The following is a 17,084-nucleotide window of genomic DNA, read 5'->3' on the forward strand; positions in this document are numbered from 1 at the left end:
GACCTAAGGAGGTCCTTTCTAGTTGGAGACCTCTTACCATGTTGAATGCTGCATACAAAATCTTTTCCAAAGCTATAGCACTAAGAATTTCTCCGGCCCTGGCAGAGTGGCTTTGCACTGAACAAAAAGGCTTCATCAAAGGACGGAGAATTATGGAAGTTGTCATTGCTATGTGGGAAGGGATTGAAGAAGAGTCTAGATAGGACTTCGTCTTTGTCAAAGTAGACTTCAACAAAGCATACGACATATTAGAATGGATAATCCTCCTAGACTGCTTGATCATGATGGGCTTCGGTCCCAGTCATTGCCAGGTCTGTTAGGAAACTTCTGGGCAATTCCCAAGCAAGGGTTCCACTCAAAAATGGCATCTCAGACCCTTGTCCTCTCAATCGATCTATCCTTTAGGGATGCCCCCTTGATCTTTGCTACCTCGGCGGACTCCCTTAATTGGCTGGTCAAAGCCAAGATAGGTGATGGGTCACTTAAAGGGATTACATTACCTGATGGAAGGCAGCAGTGCCTTTCTCAATTTGTTGAAGACACCAATGGCCTACTTAACAATGATGAGAAATCATTACAATGCTTCTGGGGATGTCTGAGGACTTTGTGCACTGCCTCGGTATCTCGTATTAATCACACTCAAACAAGAATCCGAGCCACCCACTCTCCCCTCCCAAGATGGATCACTGAACAAGGATGCTCGATCCTACAAGACGGTGTCATCTTTCGGCTCCTAGGTAACCCTTTTGGGTTTAGGGTATCTATGGCCCAGAGTTGGCAATGGGCAATGGAGCGTTTCTCCTCCAAAATCAATCGATGGAGAGGGTTTCAAGCTAATATTACAGGCAGGGTACTGGTTGTCAACCATTTTATTTCCTACCATGTCCTCTTCTTCTCTCCTGCTAGAGGCCACCCGACTTCAGTTAAAGGACATAACCAGGGCTTGCAGAAACTTTCTATGGTCAGGTGACCCGATGAGGAAGGGCCTTGCCAAGGTCAGCTGGGATGTATGCTTCCACCCTAAGCAGTCAAACTAGCAGTCAAACTCATCCTCAAAACCCTGGATAAACCTGACGAGGAGTGTGCTTCCTTGCTATTTTGGAACATCAGCAAATTGAAAGCCAAAGTGAGCAATGGCCTCCACCCCCTCTCGTGGTTCACAGTCTTCGTTGGACCTGCCAAGATATCACCCAATGGTTCCCCCCTCCTTAAATCCTTGTGGGGAGCGTGGAACAGATACATGAACCACCTTAGAGTCAACTAGGACTCCAAGTACAGCCTTCACCTACGAGCACACGAATCAATTTGGTGGTCGCTGCCTCCGATTCCCCCTCTCAACCAGGTTCAAATCAGAATAGCTAAGCGTATTCAAAACAAGGGCATTACCACTTGGAGAAACTTGTGGCATAGCTTGGAGCACAGGTGGCTCTCCCAAACCGAGCTCACAAGTCGATACAACCTTGGGAGTTATGTCTAATAACTAACAAAAAGTCCCTCTTCTCGAAGGAGCTGGAGTGGACTCTCTTGAGTTACCTTGACCCCTCCCTCAAGGCTTTGTACTGGTCTAGTGGCAGCGCTCTGTCTAACCCCCCACCATAACCCCTAACCTCATAGAACCTCTCCACGTTTCCCTCAACAGAAAGTGGAGGATCTCAATGGACCGTCGTCAATGGGCCTTTAAGTTCCAATCAGTTTGGAACATAGGCATCCCAGCCAAACACTCTGTCTGCTCTGGTTAATCCTCCACAAGGCCGTCTAGACGGGGCATAGGACGAGGCTTGGCCCTGGGCTTTGTCAAAGGTGCAACAGAGCCGAGGAGGACATCCCCCACTTCTTTATGAACTGCCCCAAAAGTTTAGAAAGCTTGTGCCTCGTGATCTGTGGGCTAGGGAGCACTTTAAGTTGGAAACAAGTGTTGCTTGGTGACTCAATTTCCTTATTTTCAGTGATCTGGAAGAGATTAAGAGGGGAATTTTTCTGAATTATCTGGTCTGACCGAAATGACAGGCTGTTTAACATATCTTACTAGACCAAAAGTCTAAGAGTGTTATTTTCTCACTTTTCTCTAAAGGTAAATCAACTCAAGTTGGAGAAATGCGGGATTTACAAAGCTAATTTCAAGGTTCTCACGGACTGCATGGTATTCTACAATAGCGCTAACATAAACAAGCAACAAGAGGTTTTTCTTGATGGATCTTACACTCATCTACAGAGAATGTTGGATGAATGCCGAACAGATGGGGATAGGCTAAGGAGGCTACACAGCAACGGTCTTCGGCTCGTCGCCCACATCCAGGAGTTCCTTATGCCTTGACTAAACATAACCTCCCTAACTAAGAATAGGAACTATATGGGCCATGTAATTTTGATTACCCAAAGTTTTCTATCTAGTAACGGAAAGCTAACTATACCCCATGCGATAGTCCATTGTAACTTTGCTTCTTTTTCTTTAATATAAATTTGCTAGCGCCCTTTATGGTAAAAAGAAAAAAAAATAAATGGAACGTTGCAATAAGGGAAGGTTCACGCTAGTATAAAAAAAGAAAAGCGGGAAGAACCAAAGAGAGGAAAGGAAAGAAGTAGAAAGTGCTACGTTGTACATCATAAAAGGGAGTTTCCACGTACCTCTAAATGGACAAAGTAAATTAGTAAATTTTCATAGCGAGCAAAACTTGCAAGAAAAGAGAAATGAGAGCGATGGAGAAAAGGTTTTGGGGGGGGGAGGGGATTCCAATCCGCTTTGGGTATATAGCACGTAAGCAGTTGGGCTATTTCAATTTGCTTAGGGTTCAGGGCTTGGGGCTACTCGCTTAGTGTTAAGTCTTTGCAATTTGGTTGTTTCAGGCGGCTTAGGATTAGCCGGTTAGGACACGCCGCTGAGGTGTTGATAATTTGCAATTTGGCTATTTTAGGTCACTTAGGGGAATCCACTTAGGGTTAGCGGCTTTAGATTTGGGCTACCAATTTTAGGTTTCCACTGGATCAGGGTTTGTATTGGATCTACATGCATTGTCATGTAGGCATGGATTTGTACTTATATCGCACCCTCGAATATAGGCATTGATCAATAAAAGATGAAAGTATTACCCAATGGTCCTGATCTCGGTGCACCTCTAAACCGAGGTGTGCCAGGATGAAGCATGGCTAGAGAATGTGAGGTAGTTAGAGCTAGAAGCAAATGGCTATCACCGATCAATGTTTGGTTACTAGCTGTGGCTGTGTTTGGGCAGTTAGGGTAGAAAAAACACAAACGGACTTCAAAAACGGCTTGTGCACTTCAAAAACGAAACGGACTTTAGTAACGCAAATAGGCTTTGACAAATGGACTTCAATAATGCAAATAGACTTCAATAACACAAATAGACTTTAGAAACGCAAACAAAATCTAGAAACACAAACGATCTTTAAAAACAAAAATGATCTTCAAAAATGGTGGTCCTTTCTAAATCGGTCCATTTGCAGCTTTAGGGTAAGCGGTTGGGCTATTTCAATCCTCTTAGGGTTAGTCGCTTAGGTGTTAGTTCTTTGAATTTAGGACGCTTAGGGCTAGATGCTATAAATTGGCTAATATTAATATTGCATTACTTTTGCCATTTCAATAATCCGCTTCGAGCATGGCAATTTGGTTGTTTCAGGCTGCTTAGGGCCAACCACCTAAAGTTAGAGGCTTTAGACTTGGCTGGTCTAAATCAACTGTTGCATTACTTTAGCCATTTCAATAAACTAATCCACTTTGAAGACATATTTAGGAATTCTGGGAAAAAATGCACAATTTTGGACAAATCTTTGCTAACCAATCTCTTGAGCGTTGGTCACAATGTACTAGGTTGCAATGTTATCAACCATTGGTGTCAAGCTATTGTTTTCAAAAATTGGTGTTAAGTTCTAGAGTTCAATTTGCATAGTGTTGGGTTGCATTGTTGTCAACCATTAGTGTCAACATCTAGAGCAAATGTTGCATTGTTGTCAATGATTGGGTGTTAAGTTCTACTAAGACTCATAGATATTACATTTTGATGGGATAGTTTGAAGAGTGTATGGAGGACTTGCGAAAACATTGATGTTTAAATTGGGATCAAAAGTATACAAAGAACTTGGGACACCTTGATGTCAAAATTGTTAAGTGAACATAGCTTTGCCTTGCTCTAGAAGTAGATGTAGAGCTTGAAGAAACTTTGAAAGCCTTGGATGGTTACTTGTGAGAGCTACCATGTTAAATTCCACTCCTTTGGAAGCTTGGATTAGTTGTCCTACAAAACTAAATTTTGAAATGTGCTAGTTTTGTGATAGAGAAAGCATTGCTATTTTATTTTTCACAATAATGAAAGAATAGAGGATTTCTTTTTTAAGGTCCTAAGGAATAATTTTTCTACAAGCACAAATACCAAAACTTGATTTTACTCAAGAGAAAATGTTGAAATGTGTGTCAGCTAGAATACTCACTACGACAACAAACAACCCAAATGCCAAAAGCAAGTTGAGCACACAAAATGAGAAGAAGTTTTCAATGCTTGTATGTAGGAAGAGGGTTCTTTCTCTCACCCTTTTCCATATAGTGCTTAAGATCCTGAGATTGTTGGGAGAGGCCACATATTGGCCACTGACCCCCCATCAAATCCAATGTTACTGACCCCAATATCACCTACTTAGTTATGTTGTTCTTCCCACACAAAAGCTCATGATCATATCGTATGTCACAATGTGGGAAATAATACAAGTTTGTTCAAAACTTTCTATGAACATCACTAGGAATATAGAAATACTCTCACAAATAATCAAAGTTGATGTTAAGCTAAAAAGGCTTTTCTAGTATTTTTGTGAAGATAACACCAACACGGATCAATAACACCCTTCTAGGTATGTGGTCTCCCCCACACAAAAGATCATGATATAGAGGTATGTCACAAAACGGGAAGTAATATAAAATTTTGTTGAAAATGCCTATGAGCACCACTAGAAACTTTCCAATTTTCTCACACATTGAAATGGAATGAATCGTTGATGTTGTGCGTAAAGAGAAAATTATGTTACTTTTTGGTGAAGACAAGTCGTGTCCAGTCTAATTTGATGCTCGAGGAGCCACCCACCATGCAAAATCCATGCTATAATATGGGTTTTGACTGAATTAATGGCATACTAGATACTATGAGATGAAACAAGAGAAACCCCCACATGCAAATTCTTGTACAAATCTACAAGAAATGTAGGATCTTATTGGATTTTTTCTTGCCATTTTGCATATAGGACATAACAGAAAGAGAATTTTTCTTTCCTCATACCTAGTCATACACAATTGGAGGGCAAGGGCCAGTAGTACTTAGCAAGGTATGTGGTGCCTCCTCTACAAACAAATGTAATGTTTTAGTGATTCACACTATGAAATGTATTCTATTCCACCTTCTCATTGATATCCAACAAGCACACAATGTAGCTATTTAAACATAACCTATTGGTTTTCAAAACATATTGGGAAAGTGTACCAAGGAACATGTACGTTTTTGAACTAGAGATTAAGGCTTCATGAGCCACTCACGATTGAAAGATTCCACTAAGTACTTGAGGTTAGCTTAAACATCCAAAATAGAAAAGTACAGAAGTAAGAAAATCGAAATTAAAAACAAGAAGAAAAAGACCTCTTGGTGTAAGAAAGTGGGACTCATGAGCTTTCACTTGGGAATCATTGTATCATGTGCAATTGTATGGAAATGGGCCACATGCCCTCTCTCATCAACATGAAATCGCGTGCTCCAAACAACACCTAATTATGTATGTGTCGCCCCCTTCATAGAAACTTATGAGGTTGTTCTAGGTCATACTTTAGGATGTATGATGATAATTTTCATGAACGTTACCATCTAGTGATACATAACTAGGACTCGAGAATTATTTTACAAACAGAAAGACAACAACCTTAAATTCATGTTGAGATAGAAGTTTTTTTTTGTTGCAATTCTCGCGGGAAACAAGCTCTCACAGGAAACAAGGCTTTAGCATCAGTTTGAGCCTTGAGAAACCACCTAGATCCTACAAGGCATGAGCTATAATTCAAGCCTTGAGGACCTATCTAGAGCCTGGAGGAACGGCCTACACCAAACACTCAGATTATTCATTAAGAAATTCCATCAAAGCTGACAGCAATGTTACAAACTTCATCAAAATCAATGTTAGTTTTAAAATTTAAAGCCAACGTTACAAACTCTGTTAAGTGTAATCATTTATCAGCTTGATGCCTTGTCACATTGTCCTCATCTCTCAAGGCTTTGAAACCCAGCCTCATTATTTATTGATCGTGCAAAAATTTGATTGATGGAGATTTGACCCCTTATAACTCCCAAATTCAACTACATTCTTGATGTCGTTGTACACCACCCATTCGAGGGCTACCCGCTGTCAAGGGTAGGCATCCAGGTACTAACAAAAGAGATAACATGCTTGCTAGGCTAGTTTACAATAGCTGCATTTTCTATGCAAGGCACACGTCCATGTAGGTCTTCTATGGTTGCTTACATATTCATGGGCAAGTGTAGGGCAAGAGGCCACATGCCCTCTCCCATCAACATGGAAATCCAACAATGCATCCTTAGATATATGGTTCCTCCTTCATAGAAGCTCTTGAGGCTGCTTTAGGTCATAGTTTAGTAGTATTAGCATAAACTATCTAGTGATACATAACTAGGATTTGAGAATTCTTTCCCAACCAAAATGAAAACATCTTAAATTTCATGCTGAGCTAAAAGTTTCTTTCAACAATTCTCACAAGAGACAAGTTGCAACAAGTTCTTGATCATAGAAAGCAAGGCTCGAGCTATAGTTTGAGCCTTGATGAACTTTTACCCTAGAAGGCTCAAGCTCTAGTTCAAGACTTGACAAACAACCTAGAACCTAGAAGGCTCAAGCTCTAGTTTGAGCCATGAGAATCCACTTAGAGCCTGGATATTTATCATTGGAACCCTTGCAACTCCCAGATTCAATTGAATTCTTAATGCTCTTGTATACCACCCATGCCAGGGATGCCTCTTGTCAAGGGTAGGCACCTAGGTACTACCAAAAGAGCCAACACACTATGTACATTTGTTTATGCTAGGTGTGTTTTTCTATGCACAAGGTACACGTTCATGTACACCCCTCCCCCCAATTACTTCGACGCTTGTCTCGTAGCTGTTCACACTCCTCTTTTACTTGCTTATGGCCGCCCTACCTGCTTAGCTTTCATTGAGCATTTAAAAAGATCATAGGAGACCTATGGGGTCTATCTCATTCTCTTCGATAGAATCTTTTCATGTATCACCTGCAGACCTTTTTTGACTGTGACTTGACGTCCCTGCTGTAAAAAAAAGCAAGTGCAAAGTCCATATTTCCCCCCTCGTCATACCAGGCATGCATGTCCATGCTCTAGTGTGTGACCCCATCTATTTTGCCTTGACTTGATGTGTGTGTCCACCACCCTTTCCAATCTAAAATCCCGTGTCTGCTTCATCAGAGACACATCCATTGTGGCAGCTTGTAGAATGTCTTTGTGCAACTTGCTTCATCTCTGTCGATGATGGCATGACTCATGTCGTGGCATTAAACGAAGGAACACTGAAAGCGATATGGGTACAAGAGCAGAACCGCCATTTGGTGTATCCCAGATGGGTTGATGCTGCATTTCAGACATGGAAGCGGCCTTGCAAAAAGAACTACCCGGTGAGCACACACAGGTGATCTCTCTCTCTCTCTCTCTCTCTCTCTCTCTCTCTCTCTCTCTCTCTCTCTCTCTCTCTCTCTCTCTCTCTCTCTCTCGGCAAGCCTGCAACATCGAGTTGCTTTCCCTTCGCCTTGCAAAGCTGGACGAGGCAGATTCAAAGGTAGCAAATTCCACTTGTGCTGGGTAAAAGATGGGCTGGTCGAGCTGCTAGAAGCAGGAATGGCAAGGCTGACACCGGATCCATGAGAGGTCGCGCGGATGCAGGCCTCATATTTTTTAACTTCAATTCTTATTGGGGGCGAAACGAGTTCAAGGTATGTTAGTCCAATTCTTCATCATATATCATGGTATACTAAAGTTCCGAGAAAGCATGATGTGACCATGAACTAAGTTGTTGCTGCTAGGTTTTATGTAAACATCTTGTTGCAAATACCTTCATAATAATGTCTCCTCATATCACTTCAAGATCTCTCTCTCTCTCTCTCTCTCTCTCTCTCTCTCTCTCTCTCTCTCTCGCTCGCTCATGCATCTCATGCTAGGCTTAAATCCTCATAAGCTACAATCTCTTCTCTTAGAGCCTCTAGCTTACAAGCCTTGAACTTAAGTTCGAGCCTCATGACGTGGAGAATCAAATTTCAAGCTTAATGAGCTAAAAATTGTAGCAAGATTCTTTCTAGCAAAAAAAGAAACCATCTAAAAACATCTCTGGTTCATCAGGCTTTATCTTAAGGTTGAGAGCCTCTTGAGACAAAGACTCTTGAAAAACGCATAAACTGAAAGCCTCATAAGCGACAATATTTGCTCCGAACATCTAGCTCATGAGGCTCGAGCTTAAGTTCGAGCCTCATGACCTAGAGACTTAGTTTTCAAGCCTCACAACCTAGAGACTCAATTTTCAAGCCTCCTAAGATAGAGATCCCTACAAGTTTTAGAAGTTTTTGGACACTAAGGTGCGAATAAGCTACATGCATTCAATATTTTAGAGATTGTTTTGTTTTCAATGGAAAAAAAAAAGAGCAGTGCTTTCTTCAGTGGATACTCTACTGGTTTTTTCTCCAAATAGGCCTTGATTTCCTATTACACGACCGGATCTAAGGTTCATATAGACTTATGAAGCCCTAGATAGAGTACTCACCTTAGATTGACTTGTAGTCAATTTCCACTTGACTCAATTGCAACTTTCTATCAAGCCACTAATTCCTCATCTGTAACCTGATTCCTGTACAAAATTTGTCAAATTAGCTATTTTTCTATAAGGGCAGTAGAGCTCTTGAGAACTCCAGTGATTGGTCTCTGTATTTCACTTCAATTCGTGCTATGGAAGTCGAAATTTTTTACTTTCACATTCAGCTTAGCAGAATCAAAGGTTTAATTTGCAATCTGTAAACTGAGTGTATCTATACCAATTTTGATCTAATTGAATCCAAAATTTCCCAGTGGCCTTATTTTATGCTGGTCTAACACTGCATAAGCCCAAAAGTCAAATTTGAAGTCTCTGGATAGCAGAAGTAAATAATCGCGATTATTTACTTTTGTCACTTTTTTGCACTTTCTGGATGGGTTTGGCAAGGGTACAACTTGTTAAAGCCCTTGGGCAAGTTTCAACAAGTTTGGACAAAATTTGATCAAGTTTACCCACTGCTCCGTGTCCGCAGACTCTGATTTCTAGCTTAAGTCACACTTTTGTGGTCCAAATTTCACCAAAATTGATTTGTGGGGTCCAATTGATGTGCTTGAGGTATACTCAAATTTGCAAAATCACCAAGTTTTGAAGCAAATGTAAATAATCACGATTATTTACTTTTGACAATTTTTTGAAAATTTTTGTCCCAACTTTGACACAGATCCTTATGTTAAGGTCACTAGCCAATTTTCATCAAGTTTGGACAATTTTTGGTCAAATGGTCATCAATTATCTGTTCGCAGACTAACTTTGCAATTTTTGTCACAGTTTTCACTCCAGTGATCCAAATCTTACCAAATTTGGTTTGTGGGCTTATTACAACATGGTAAAGCTAGTGGTATGCCAACTTGGTCAAAAAAGTTCAAAAACCGAGCAAATGTAAATAATCGCGATTATTTACTTTTGTCAAATTTTTGCAAGTTTTGGTCAACTGAGCATACACACATGTTTATCACATCAATATAAGCCTATGAATCAATTTTCAACAAGTTTGGATAAATTTTTCCTCTATTCACACTCAAGATTCAAAAAGTTACTACAAATTTAAGTTTTCACCCAATTTTTTGTCAGTTTAGTGATCCAAATCTCTTGGGCCTTTACAAAAGTTGTTTGTACACATGCAATGAGTCAATGATATGAGCCTTGGCTAAATTAGAGCAAAAAATTTAATAATCGTGATTATTAACTTGAGGTTTGAAATGAGCACTTTTTTGAAATTTTCTCAAGCGCAGTCCTTTTATGATGTGTTTTAAGCTTATGAATCAAGTCAAAACTTAGTTTGGCCTAAAAAGTCAAGAAAAAGTAAATAATCTGAGTTTTGGTCAACTTCTTGAAATTTTTACCTCGAAGTGTCCTTGAGCTTACTCACTGGTTCAGACAACTCTTAGGCTTACTCCCCAGTTGGATTGAGTGAATTCGAGTCTTTTCGTGCTATTTTTAGCTGTAGACCTGAAATTCTGCAACCTTACATTACAACTCACACTTGATTCTTTCAGAGAGAGCAATGCTATGAAATCCACCTCAGATCCTACTTACCCTACTCCTAGTTTCTCATGCAATGGGGTTGTGGAAAGTGTCCACAAACACTCGTTTTCTTGTGTTTTTTATGTTTTTCAGAGTCTTGATCTTAAGACTTGTTTCATCTACCAATCATTCTCCAAATCCTAATTCAAATCTACAATCCTACAATCCTAAAGGTACTCAACAACTACGATTACTTCCAAGCTACCTCTACACAGCAAAAGACGACAATCTTAAGCTATGCGGTTTCTAAAAGAGAGTTTGGAACTTTAAGCAAACCTAGAGGAAGTTAAAGGACAATTACACAAGACGCTCGTGTTTTTCCCTAGTTTAGGTCTCTTCGATCCCCGGCAGCGACGCCAAATGTGGGATGCATGTCTAACCTCACCATCCTATCTTATTGCAGTATTAGTGAGAACCACGATTAATTTGTTAAACCATGGGAGGAAGCTGACTTGACTAGTGCATAGAGGCTACAAGATGTTGTCAATCTCTTGGAAAACAACTAACAACTCGCATCTAACTTAGGTTACACTCAAGTGACTGAAATCACAAAAAGTCAATCGCTCATCGGCAAGCAAATCACATCCATTACAGCATCAAATGACATCCAAACGTAACAAAACTTCTAGGACAAGTTTATAAGACCTAAGCACACATGTCTATAGTCTCAAATCCCACTTTACGTCAAGTTTCAAAATCGCGATTATTAACAGTAGTGGATTTTTGACCTAGTCGTTTTAGACCCAGAATGCATCTAAATGCTTACCAATGATGTCCCAATACCCCACCTATGCTTAGTTTTCGATTTAAAAGTGTAAATTCCTAATTATGATGAAATTAGGCCGCGGGTTGACGACGCCAAAAGCTACGAAATACTGTGAATGGCTTACGTCAATGCGTAGAGCTCTTACCTGCAGTTGCAATGCAACCAATGCATTCGCAATGTGACAACCGAGAAGGGAGTACGAAGCGCGAGAAGGATAGAAGTGAGCGCCGTTAGCTCACGCTGTGTATTTCTTATCCAAAAACTTATAAAAAAATTACCAAAATTGGCTTTTATACCTTAGCCAAGGTTTTTGGGTAATCAAAAGTAATAATCTTGAGTTCTACTAAAGCTCGGAATTGAATGGCTGATACAATCTGGAAGCTTGTAGCCCCGGCTCATTAATTACAAGGTTTATCAAGAAAACAGGAGTTACAATATTCTCGATTTATCAAAATAGTAATTGTTTTTACAAGGAGAACTCCAAAAAATGGTCTACATGTTAGCTTGTTGCTAACAATGAGGTAAAGACTTTTGCAAATGGTTTCTAGCTAGAAATAATCTTCCTACTGAGTGGCATAAAATGGTAACCATCTTTTTGCAACATTTGTCAGTCTACTCAACGTCCTCTTCCTCATATGTGTATATATTTTTCTACGCTATTAAGTTATCTAGAGTAAATTCCCCCTCTTCGTTTAACCTTTGTGGCGACACATACATTATACTCTTCCCAAAAATGTCACCTTAGTCATATATTTATATTACCACCCTTTTCTTTTTTGCTTTGTAAATAGAATAAGCATACAATAACCAACTATATACCCCCAAACTTTCTTACCTCTTGTGAATTAGTAGTAGAAAAATAATATATCCATCTTCCACCCCATATAGATAAATTCCCATGGAAATCAACTCTCCACTTGTTTTTACCAAAGATTATGGTCCCTCTCTACAAGTCTTCTATGCCCCCTACATAGGTGGCCCAATATCTCTTAAGAATATACATATAGTTTCTCTCCTTTCAAAAAGACTCCAATTGTATATTCTTTTCACAAGAAAATAATATTGGGCCCTCCTCTATTTGTTTAAGCATCATAGCCTTTTGAAAAAGCATGATTCCCCTTGGATGCATACAAGCAAAGGGCCCATACAAAAAGACTTGGAAGTAAAAGGTTCCCTAGCCTAGTGTGGACCTTCCAAACCGAATTCCTTGGTGCATGGGCATGAAGAATAGTCCAAATTCATATCAAACATGTTGAGAAAGTCAATTTTGCCTTTTGAAGCATGTCATTCCGAGCTACAGGTAAAAAGTTATGGTCAAAATAGTGTAAATCTGTCAGATTCGCAGCAAAAGGGAACTGTAAATCAAGTAAATCAAGAGGGTGAGATATTATTTTTCCCCTACTCATCTTCTAGAAGATCAATGAGTGTTCAAGGTCACTTGCATGTGATGGGACCAACCTAAAGATGCTTTCTAAATGCCAAGACAGACAAGTTGAGATACCCCGCAGGAGCCACCCGTAGGGCCTCATGGTGGGGCCCACCTACATTATGCACCCCTATGGAGCCTTCACGGTCTAAAATGATATTTTTGGTGAATAAATAGTCCCTTTTATGTCCAATATTCAATGAGTGGTCAAAGGACAGTTAATTAGGTCTAATCACTTACTCTAACTAAGTGTAGCATAATCCCACTCCTACACAACTATAAATAAGCCCCCCTTGGAGAGACTCAAGGACACACACCTATATTTTCAACTTCATGTTGTTTCTTGATCAATAGTAGAGAAAACCCCAACTCTCCCTCTTTCACATCCACCCTCCTAACTCTCCTCTTTGGAGGAAGTGCAACTCTATTCTCCACTCTTTCCATTCTACAATCTCTTACTCCATCAACCCAATAAATCATTTGTAGCATCTCAATAACTTGTAAATACATCATGATCTCTCTCATGGTTATGTTAATGATCATGAAATCATCTTCAAAACTTTCAAGTGTCGCAATTCGTGATGGTTAGCTAGCGTCTGTCCTCCCCTTAAAAGGTGTGCGAGAAATCAAGTAAGTGTTCTATTCTCAATTTACCATTGGTTTGTTTCTCCACACTTATTCAATTGGTCTAAAGAAATTGCTCACTCCAACTCTCTTTTGCTTCATTACATATGCATGTGGCTACCTCTCATGGTGATTTTATTTGTGTCACGGCATTGCATAGATGGAGATGAGCTCTCTATGCAAAGTGTGTTAGTTTGATGTAAGTGATTCTCTTGTGTGTTTGAGAGGCAAGTCTTGTGCGCATGATTTTTTGATGAGTGCTTGAGAGAGGAAGAGTTTGGATGTATGATGGGTATTCTTATGGGGAGAAGGTGAATGCTATTCCACAAATTGCATATTTCATTTTGATGCACGACATTGGGTTGCATAATCGTTGATGGTGTTCAAGTGTCCAAAGTGTATATAGAGTAAGGGGGTTTTCAAAGTGTGTTGCTTGAGTGGGTGAGTGCAAGTGTTATTTTGATTGGTTTCCTTCTCCACTCCCAAAAGAAGGTGGTGCCCCAAGTAGTGTGCGTACCTCTTTACGAACATTTTGTGAGGGTAGGCCCATTGGTTTGGGTTTAGAGGCCCCATTTCAAAAAGCTCGCCCTCATAAAGTGGTGCCCCCACTGAGGAACATATTTCCAAGTTACCTTCAAATTTTTTAGTGATGAACAATGGAGTTCCCATCTATCCATTTCATTTTGCACAACACATTAGAGTAAATGTTCACATAGATAGAAAAGTCTTTTTCCAACAACGCATTGTTTTTATGTTTGGTGCAGAAAGACTTAGAGAAATACTGGCATCACCCAATCCAATTATACTTCCAATCATCAATTATGAAACTTCTTTTGATGTTCACGTTTTCATTTTGTTTTAAAGGCAGGAACAAGGAGTGGTGAAGGTGTGCTCAAGGGCCATATGAAGGAACGAGGTCTTCAAACCAACAACGAGGAGTAGCACATGAATCACGATCAAAACAATGAACCTTTAAGGCCTATTGCTCGGCAATCCATTCATATAATCATTGCAACTAAGTTTAGGTTTCAATCTATCATAAGGAGGATATTTGGATCCACTCGCCTCAATGAAATCAATGCTTCAATTAATCCATTTATTCTACCTATGATAAAGTACGAATTAACAATGGATGTGTACATCTTCATGTTAATGTAATCAGATTTATAGTGTCAATAATCTTGTGCGGCCCATAAGAGAAAAGTTTCTTTTAAAAAAATGAGATTTCAAAAAGTCTAAACAAAATGTCAAGTTCTTTTCCCACGTTCTATGCAAGAAGTGGGGAAGATGCGCAAGAGTTTCTTGACAACTTGGAGATAGCACATCTCATATCCAGGAGAGATGAAGAGGAAGTAAAGCTACGAGCCTTCCCGTTGGTTCTAAAAGCAGAAGCTAAAGCATGGTATGAGACCTTGCAACCCCAAATCAAGTCCAATTGGGAGAGACTGCGAACAAGCTTCCTCTCCAAGTTTGGGCAAGGTGATACTTATGAAGGACTATGGAAATGTCTTATTGGACATAAGCAGGTATCACTTGAAGACTATCCCTCTTATGAAGCAACCTTTGTCAATCTATGGGGTAGGTGGGAGGCTACATTAGAAAATCATGGTGGTGCACCTAACTTTCTAAAAAAAGAGAGATTCATGGCTGGCTTGTATCCACTTTTAAAGGCTAAAGTAGAGCTAAAATTCCCATCCACCTTCGAAGAAGCACGTGAGGTAGCCATCATCAAGTTTAGAAAACTACACTTCCAAGCACATAGAGCAAGGGGTTTGAATGAAGTGAGTGAGAGGGAGTCTTCACAAACCATGGAAGCACCAATTAGGGCCCCTCTTGCACAATCTTCACAAATAGGAGATAACTCTCAACAAGAGGTTTTACAAAGGCTAACACAACAGCTTGAGAACCTCACTCTGAATCTAGTACAGGGCCTACCTCAACAACGACAACCAAGAGAAGGGAATCGCATTCAACGAAGACAAGCTCAAGAGTTGCGATGTTGGAATTGCAATGAAATGGGCCATGGAATGTACAATTGTCCACATCCAAGGCGACTTCCGGGAGACATATACCCCCCTAGACTGCCTCCTCTCACTGTGCAACAAGAACTAGCTCAAGGCCCACAAATCCTTCGTCGACCACCACCACCAGCAAATATACCTCCCGTCCCACATGAGGAGGAAGAAAGAGGAGTCAACATCATCAAGCTAGAAGAGGTAATAGATGAGCATACTCTAAACTTTGATGTTATGCTGGCAGAAAAACGCACAAGAGCACATGATAAGGATGAAGACATGAGAAGTGAAGGAACAAATTCAGCCAGAAGGGACAAGAAGAAGAAGTCAAAGATGGAAGAAGCTGAAAGTAGCAGGAAGAAAAGATCAAGGCGAAGGGAAATTGGTATCAACGACTTCCCATTGGGAAAGGAGCTAGAGCCCTACAACATCCTGGAGGATTTACAAACCCAAAAGCCAAACATTTCATGGCCTCAACTTCTACACCTATCAACCAAAGTAAGAAGGCAATGGCCAAAATTGGTAAGTACAAGAATTCCAAAAAAGAAAGCAAATCTTTCCATTAAGGTTGTGGCCTCAAAGCTACAAAAAGATGTGGAACCCATTGTGGATGCTTACATAAGGGGTAAAAAGGTGTCTAATGTATAAGTTGATGGTGGAGCTCAAATGTGTGTGATCACGGAAAAATCAATGAACAGGTTAGGGCTTGAAATTACAAAGTCCTCTAATTGTCAAGCTAGGCTAGCCAACAACTCAAGTGTGAAGTGTTTGGGGATCATTGAAAATGTAAAAGTCTCTGTATGTAACATAGATGCACGAGTGGATATGTATGTCATGCCAGCTAAGGGGGAGGGCTATCCCATCATCCTAGGGAGGCCTTGGCTCATTTCTGTGAATGCAGATCAAAAATGGGGAAGTGGTCGTTTGATTCTTAAGAAGGGTCAACCAGTGGTGTATGATTGGCGAGAAGGAAAGCAACTAGATATCAACTATGAAACCACGGCAGATGAAGAGAGCGAGGAGGAGAGTCCTTACTCAAGTGATGAGGAAGCATCAACTAGTGCATCAACCAGTGAAGAGGAGTCTTCTTTGGAGGTAATGGGAATTGTATTCAACGCCAACACTCAAGATGTTCCAGTAGAAGAAAAGCCAACAGACAATCACACACGAGGGGATGAAAGATGCCACCACCTTGAAGAAGGATTTGAGAAGATGCTTCCAAAAGATCTTACTTGTGAGGAGAAGAGGTCCTACATCAATATGTTAAGGAGGTATCCCAATTTGTTTATCACTGACTACTCACAAATAAGAGGTGTAGATGTAATAGAGCATCGAATTGAATTGAAACCAGGGACCAAACCCGTGGCTCAAAAGTTAAGGCGACTAGGATCTGTGCAACAAAAGGCTCTCCTACAAGAAGTGAATCGACTCTTGAAGGCTGGCTTCATCTATCCAGTATCCAACTCCGAATGGGTATCACCTATTGTAGTCACTCCCAAGAAGAATGGTAAGTGGAGGGTCTGCGTTGATTACAAACCCCTCAACGCTGCGACAAAGAGGGACCACTTCCCTCTCCCTTTCCAAGATGAAATTTTGAATGAAGTAGCAGGTCATGAATGCTACACTGTGTGTGATGGGTATTCATGATATTTTCAAATTAGAATAGCAGAAGAAGACCAACCAAAAACCACCTTCATCACACCTTGGGGATGTTTTGCATTCAGAGTAATGCCTTTTGGGCTCACCAATGCTCCTAGCACCTTCATGAGATTCACAATATTTGTATTTCAACCATTCTTTGGAAAATCCATAACAGTCTTTATGGATGATTTCTGTATTTATAGTTGTAGATCACTTCA

This window comes from Adiantum capillus-veneris, chromosome 26 (genome assembly GCF_014529385.1).
Source record: "Adiantum capillus-veneris isolate H3 chromosome 26, ASM1452938v2, whole genome shotgun sequence".
In the NCBI taxonomy this organism is placed as follows: domain Eukaryota; kingdom Viridiplantae; phylum Streptophyta; class Polypodiopsida; order Polypodiales; family Pteridaceae; genus Adiantum; species Adiantum capillus-veneris.